Source organism: Meleagris gallopavo, chromosome 5, assembly GCF_000146605.3.
Source record: "Meleagris gallopavo isolate NT-WF06-2002-E0010 breed Aviagen turkey brand Nicholas breeding stock chromosome 5, Turkey_5.1, whole genome shotgun sequence".
NCBI lineage: Eukaryota > Metazoa > Chordata > Aves > Galliformes > Phasianidae > Meleagris > Meleagris gallopavo.
Genome location: NC_015015.2, coordinates 20,865,528 through 20,873,696, shown reverse-complemented (window position 1 = coordinate 20,873,696; position 8,169 = coordinate 20,865,528).

Genomic DNA, 8,169 nt, shown 5'->3' with positions numbered 1-8,169 from the left:
CGCTGAGGTGGCAGCCGCCAAATCCGAAGTGCTGCCTCAGGGCGGGGATGTAGGGTGTAGCGCGCTCTGGGGGTTCAAAAAGACTGCATGCCCACTCTGGTCCAACGTGCGTCTCACATCAACAGAATAAAAGAGAAGAAAGAAACCAGCATTTCTTCATGTGGAAAAATCCTCCCCCTTCCTTAACACAGAAGGGGGCTGTGAGAAAGACGGGTTTAACAGGGTCTGTTGTGATAAGACAAGGAGAAATGATTTCAAACTAAAAGAGGGGAGATTTAGATTCGATATGAGGAAGTTTTTTACAGTAAGGCTGGTGAGGCACTGGCACAGGTTGCCCAGGGAGCTGGTGGGTGCCCCATCCCTGAAGACATTCATGGTCAGGCTGGACAGGGCTCTGAGCACCTGCTGGAGCTGTAGGTGTCCCTGTTCACTGCAGGGGAGTTGGACTAGATGGCCTTCAAGGGTCTCTTCTAACTCAAACAATTCTATGGGTCCATGACTTGCCCTCAGCAGTGACCATAATGGGCAGTGTCGTGGTGCGTGGCTCTGTGACCCTGCATGGCCTGTATTTCAGGAAAAGGTTGTTTACATTCTCAGCAGGATTCTGATGTGTAGAAAAGGGTGCTAAGTTTTATGCAGACTGGGATGAGTTCTGGTGAGTGGGACCGCTCATGCTGGACATGGAGTTAACAATACACACCAGTCTGTGTCCCTCTGGACCTGACGTTGCAGAGGTGTGGGGAAAGCAGTTAAAAGTTCTTGAATTTCTGCTGTTAATGGGAAAAACACCAAAGCCACCACATTACTGAGAAGCACACAAACATTAGGGAATGATCTGGGAGATGTCTTTGCAACAAGTGGGAGAAACACTCTCAGTCAGTAAGTTTGGCTCCAGCAAGAACCTTAGTGAAGCAGCATATTTGATTTGCAATAGCAGTGGTGGATGCACACTCTCTTATGACAAGAGAAAAAACACGCACCTTGCCAGTGAAATACACACCCTTATATATCCTTTCTCTCAACACAGTTATCATCTCTCCTCATTACTCATTGGTTGAGCATCCCAGGCTCGCAATCTTGATGCGGTTACTAAGGAATATTTCCCTATTAGGCCTGTTACCAACCTGTTGTTTTTAAGTATATCTTGTATTTCTTTATGGAGGTAGGAGGGAATATTTCATAAGATTATTGCATTTTTTTCTAGGGATTAAGGTTATCATGATTGTTCTGTTCTGTGCTAGGCCTACCCTGCAGATTTGCCTTATCTTGGATTAGTCAGAACGCTCCAGTTTCTGCTTTTAAAGCAAAATATTTGCCCTATCTTGTGCTGGTATCCGCCTCAGCAATTTATTGTGAGAAGCAACTTATGTAGCCATTTTATAAGAAAGTTATAAGTTTAGTAAGGACTTATACTTTAATATTAGAAGCTTCTACTGCAAAAAACACAGTCTGTCACACAAGGGATGGCAGAGATGTCTGCCTGGGAGATGCTGTTTAACTGCAGCCAGCGTTGTTCAGGTGCTGGATGCTGAGTGCAGTGTAATATGATATGTGATTACAATTCTTTGCGACTGTGAGACTAACTGCCTCTGAAACATCACCACACTTCCAAAGTCACGGGAAAGAGACTGGGACAGGGATCTGATGGTTCTAATTTTCCAAGTAATGCTTACTGTCTTTGTAATTATATGAAATAGGATGAAATGTCACTTAGTTTTTTTCAGTTCATCCTGAAGAGAAGGATCTTACCAACAACTTTAAAGAAACTTTTTGTAGGGTTTTATTAGTATAAACACTTTCTATTTTTAAATTTGATCCTATTAATACTAAGGAAAAACAAGCACAAATCACCAGCTTCCTCTGGGATTGCAGTACAAGTCCTACTGCACACCTATTTCACCACTAGAAGGGCCTGGTTTTATAATTCTAATGTCAGATTTGTGAAGGATTAGTGTAAAAACCTTACACTGACACGAGCTTGGCTGAAACTGGAGTATAATGCTAGCCGGTGTGGCTGCTGTCCTCCCCGTCACCCAGTAAATACCAAATAACTTGAAGAGAAGAAAACTCCCTTTTTTTTTGTCTGTTGTTTGTGTAGGGCCCACTCCAGCCATCAGGACCCTGTCTGAAATCAAGGAATGGTATTTGGAGGCAGCAGGATTCTCAGCTTCAATCTGAGGTCACGAGTTCTTCCAGAAAAACCAATCTATCATAAATAAATGATATCATTTGTCTTTGGCATTTACTCTTCAGCGATGTGCTCTTCAAGTAGTCTTGTGGGAGGTGCCACAGATAATGAGAGCAGATGCCTTGTAAATGAAATGCCCTATTTTTAAGCATTAGGTAATTAACTATCTGAAAACATTTTCCTCTGTTGCAGAAATCCTCTGTGCTTTGCTAGGAAATAGCATCTTGCAAATAATCCCATAAGCCTTCTGTATGGCTCAAAGCAAAAGGAACAGTTTCAAAGTGGCTTTAATCAGAATGATTTTCCTAATTAAAAAATGTCTCGGTAAAAAGGCATATGAAAGAAGATACCAAGCAGCAGAGCACCCTTTGGTGTGATGTTAAAACGTTTCCTTGAAATTGTTTCCCTCACACACCAAGTTCTCTCCTGACCTATGGGCTGACAGGGAACAGAAGGTGGTGAGGATGTGCGTGGTTCCCTCAATGGACCTGCAGAGAGCTGCACGGTTACTTAGCAGGGTTAGTGAGGGGTTCCATACCTCGGTGACCCCACCGCATCAGCACCACGCTGCAGTCACAATCCAGGGATTGTATAAACAGGATTTATATTTTGCAGACACTGGCAGATGCTTCTGTTAATAGAGTGAACTCCTGACTGAAAGCCGTGGCAGCTGGTGCGAGGAACTGAGGCCAGTTGGGAGACCAGGTGTGCTAGTCAAGGGCTGGCACCACACCAGTGCAGTCACAGCTTCCAGACAGCGCAGAATATAAGTTGAGCTTGTTCATGCATGTCTGCAAAAATTGCGTGCAGACATTTTGCTCCACTGCCACTTCCCTGAGCAGCTTTCAAGCTGGTTTAGCGGAGGCCAAAGGAAAAGCAGAGAACACATTTTTCCCACCGATTTTGAAACCATAGGGACAAAGAGCACTCAGTCATCTGTAGGAGCTGCCTAGTCTTCCAAGGGACCAAGGTGCTGCTTTCCACTTGGGCTCTTGGCCATCAATTTTCCCATGCAGGATGTTGATTCTGCTGGATCGTGATGTCTCTTTCAACCTGTTGACTTGTTAGAACAACAGGCACTTGGGTGGGGAGGGAGAGCAGAGGAGGAAAGGTGATCTTTAATCTACTCCAGAATCAAAGTAGGTATATAAAAACATAGAAAGGTAAGGAACAAAGGAGAAAAATGCTGTTTTTGCTGTATGGAAGATATTTTACATATGATTTTGCTCCAAGTAGGAGAATGACTGAAAGCTTAATAATCATTTAATTATTAACCTTTTCCTCAGCTATGAGTTTGCCCTGGCAAAATGCACTAAGGATCCTTCACAAGACATCCAAAGGTCTCCTAAGCTCCACATACGGCATTTCAGGAATGAACCCCCACAGTTAGTTGTTTTTGTTGACTTGTTCTACCCAAGTGATCTTTGTTCCTTTCTCACCTTTATTGTCTACAAGGATAAGCAAAAGGAGTTTCTGGAAGCTGTTTCCAGCCCAAGCTTGGGTCTTTTTATCAGGTTCCTGGTACCTGGCTTTAAATGTTTAGTTTCCAATCAGCAGGATCTTTCCTTTACATGTTGCTATAGAAAAGTCATGTAGACATCTGCAATTAATAATGACTCCAGACAGAATATGCTTCTATCACAGATCTTGGCTTAGTTTTAAGAAAATAAAAACATACATGTGATTGGTAGAAACGTAGAGAAGGCATACATACATCTAGTAGGCAGCCAAGCTTGGAGCTCCCTGAGAGTTACTAAGTGTGATAGCAAAATACAGTCTGGGACAGGTGGTGGAAGATTGGAGGAATGGGGACAAAAGCAGCCATGTGTGGATAGAAGAGGGCTGTCTCTCACTGGACTGGGAGGCATGCAGTGGTCAGACGTTGGATAGAGGTCTGTACTTGCAAGGGGCATCCAGAGCTGAAAACCACATTATAGGTAAACCACATTTGGCCAAACTGGTGCTTAAATAAGAGATGCCAAGTCCTTGTTCTCTTTCCTAGGAGTTATTTGTTCTCCTTAATTACTGCTCTCTAGAAATGTGAAGCACAGGATGAACTTACCATTGAACTCCAGGGGAATGATAAAAGCTTCCCCTAGAGCAGTTGGCTGTACACCCCTCCCAGCTTGGGGCCCTCCAATGTTTCTCCACAGAGGCATGTATGCCTCCACACCTCAGCCTGCTGGCAGTGAGGTGCTGGAGGGTTTGGGGAATCACTCTCCACAAACTTAAAAGCACTCAGAAGGCCTGACTGAGCCACTGCCATTCTGCTGTAACGTCACAGAAGGGCCCACTTCCCAGAAAAAGGTTGGGCTGGGTTAGGATATGTTGATTCAGATTGGGTGAGACAGAGCTTCTGACAGTTGCAAGCATGGAAGGATCACGAGATGGGTTTTTCTGCATGTGTTCAAGCACAGGTCAGGACACAGTCACCCTTTATTTGTCCTCTCTCTGGCAGGATAAGCAGAGCGTACAAACTATGCTATTTTCACTCTTGGGCTGTTCTGCATGTGAAAAAAAGGGATGCTGCTATTTTCCAGCTCTACCCTGAGGCTCGGGGACGAAGTCCTGAACACCACATGGGAACGTGTTCCCTGCATCACCCAGCCAGCAGCTTCCCAAAAGTTCTAATCTTGGGGGCCAGCTCTACAAGTGGCCTCTGCCATAGGGACCCAGAAGGAAGGAAGTGTGCAAACTCTCTGATACCAACCTGCATGCTCCCCAGTGCCTGCTGCCCCACCAGTATGTAGGTCACTGGTGAATGTTTGCCTCTGAGCCTGTTTGCCCATCTTGTACCGCTCTGCTCACAATTAGCCTGCCCTTCGGTAATTGACCTAAAAAGCCTCTTTGTTTCATTCTAATTCATCCCATGCTTTAGATTTCAAGAGAACAGTAATTAAGGAGAATAATGTAGTGCAAATATCTTCTGCAAACTCAAAGGAGAGTGTGCCCTGGTTGGAGCTAGTCTTTCTCTTGCTGACGGTCAGCAAGATGGCAGAGAAGTACTTAGCCAGCATTGGGTTTAGCTTTGGGAAGACAAAGCTAAACACAGCTTTTGGGTTAAACATGCCATACAACTCTCACAGACACTTTTTATTGTTACCTACCATAAGCAAAATCAAGGAGCTGTAGCAAAACAGCAAGGAAGCAAAAGAAAAAAAAAAGAAAAAAAGCATTATATTGCAAGCTGTAAAAATCCACCTGTTTGTATTAGCTTTCCCCAGCTGTGCATTTTGTTTCCTGCAGCCACGCTTCACTCGTTGGTGATGTTCTGAATTTCCTCTGTCACAACCTTGTCTCCCTGCTAAGGTTTGAGCATAGATGTTGGCAAATCAAACAATAGAGCATGCAACTCACTTCTCTCACACTGTTGAACTGCACAGCACAGCTGGCTGAGTTTCAAGCACTGCTCTTTTGCCTCAGTTTCCCCATCTGTTTCCATTCAGTCCTTCCTACAGATTGTCATCTTATGAATGCCACTTTTACTGGCTCTACTTTTTGCATTTCTCTTCCTTAAAAACAAAAGAGTTTGCTTTCCTACTAGGTAAGCTGTGGCACCGCAGTGAGAGCAGGTCCTGGTTGCATTTGGTATCTGAACAGGACTGCATTTGCAGTTTTTCATACCCACTGCCTGTACCCAGCCCAGCCCTACTCAGGAGTAGAAGCCTGTGGCAGCCTCTTTGTGGCAGGCTCCCCAAGAGCCTCACTACAAGAACCCTGCTGGGCATCAGGCAAAGAATGACTCTGTTGCAGAGACTGCACCCAGGAAGCAGTGTGCAGGCACAGACACAGGCAAAAAGAGAGCTGTGGCACTTGGCTATGAAGCCAGGGCTTCCCAATAAGCCTAGGCGTGGTATTCAATTCCAGCTGCATTTTCTTGGGAAGTCAAGGCAACAACTTACAGTAAACTCCTCTTAAAATCTCATTCCGTTCAACCTCAGGCTCCTTGACACAGCCTCTCGGGCCCTCAGCCTGATTTCCTGAATAACGTACCTGAGCTTGCAGAATTCACCATGCAGAATGAAATTTGACCTTCCCACTACCCATAGCAACAATAATTCAGTAGAACACCACAAACCTTAGACGGCAGTTTCCCTCAGGACATGGTATAGTAATACAAGTCAAGTAGAAGAGGAGTGAAACACAAAACTCACGAAGCAATCCTGTCAGAGACAGTTGGGAAAGGAGTGCCCTCCCCCCCCACCCCTCAGGACAAGGACACTCACACACATGCACTGTCCCCTTTCTTTAGGGCAGAACACTTTACAGAGGTGACAACAAATAGGAAGGGGCCAGCAGCAGCATTTGCACGTGTAAGACTGGAGAGAAATCAAGTGCGCATCTAACCGGCATGTATGGATGTGCTCATTTCCATGCCAGCATGCAACATCTTTCTGATGAGGGATGCTTTCTTATAAGCAGTGCAGTGTGGCTCAAATGCCAGACAGAAGAAGAAGTAGCCACTTAATCATCTGGCAAGATGAGAGACTGAAAGAGATGGGAATAGAGAAATAGAACTAGATCTCAAGCTCATGGTCTTCAGGTGTCATGAGACAGCAGATACAAGAGAGCTCAGGGCAGCTGTGTGGCTGGAACCAGTGTGTTTATGAGCAATGAGGTGCAACAACTCAGCAGAGAGAGGAAGAAACCCAAAACAGTATGGATAGAATCAAGGTGGAGAAACAGATGTTATGTCAAAGATGCAACAAACTCACAAGGCTACTCCCAGTTTGACAGGTGTTGAGAAGGCAGCAGCAGCAGCCTGGCAAAGTCCTCCAGGTATGTGGTGCAGCCCCCAAATCTTGGGGTTTTCAGGTCATGGCTGGAGAAAGCATTGAACAACCTAGCTTGGTCTGATGGCTGCCCCGGCTCTGAGCAGAGGGCTGAGCTGCACATCTCTAGAGGTCGCTTCTCACTTGAGTTTTCCTTTCAGCCCACAAGTGCCTACGATTTGACACAGCGATAAGGCAGCTAATGAAATTGCCATGACAACAAACTGGGTTTATGCTGGCTGTTACAGCTTCCTACAAAGAGAGAGTCTTGAGAGAAATGTTCACAAAACCCAATGAGATTAATAGAACTAGACTCATTCGAGCTTGGCTTTCAACCTGATGAAAAAATTAATGTGTTATCAGCTTGTTACACAGCTCATTTCTGCTTGTGTTATTTATTTTATTTAAGATTAAGGGAAGGAAATTACATGCAAACTTGTGAAAAGAAGATAATTGCATCCACCCCCTTGGGTAGACAACCAAAATGGCTCCAGCTGGTACACCCTGCATGGAGGAAGGCAGCCACACAACAATTAAAGCCAACAGCACACAGCTGATCTCAGCCAGCCTTGCACTGCAAAACCTATTCCTTAAATACTCACCCTGTCATCCTCCTAAGTGAAAACACATGAGGCAAAATGTCGCCAACACTCTGGGCCCTGAACACAATGTGGCTGCACCAATGCCTCCCCTGTCAGGCTGTGCTGTCTGCACCGTTCCTGGCAAACCCCGTGCCAGCCAGGGCTAGAGACCCAGCTCCAGGTTCCTGGGATCCCCCTGACCAGGAGCAGCTGCTGGCTCAAGGCCATCTCTGTAGTCACTGATGCTGCGGGCTGGCTTTTCCCTTTGGCAGTGGTGCCTCTCTTCCCCGCCCTATGAAAATCAAGTTTCCATCCAAACTTGAATGTGCCCCTTGTAAGCCGATCTGCAATATAATTATTTTCTCCCTTGCTCAGCAAAGTTTGCAAAACTGGATGTTTTCCCTGTCAAAGTCAGACAATGAGGCCTTGTCTGTGCTGGAGCATGGTAGTAAACAATTCCCACTGTGACTGCCACCAATTCGGCTCTCCTGATGGGAGCTGTTTATTGGAAACTCTTCCTGGAGACTGAGACTCACAGTGCAAGCAGATAGTCTCTATGTCAGATCCACTAAACTTTCGTGGGGTGCGACTGCAGGAAGGAGATTTTTTTTATTGCCTTAGACATCCA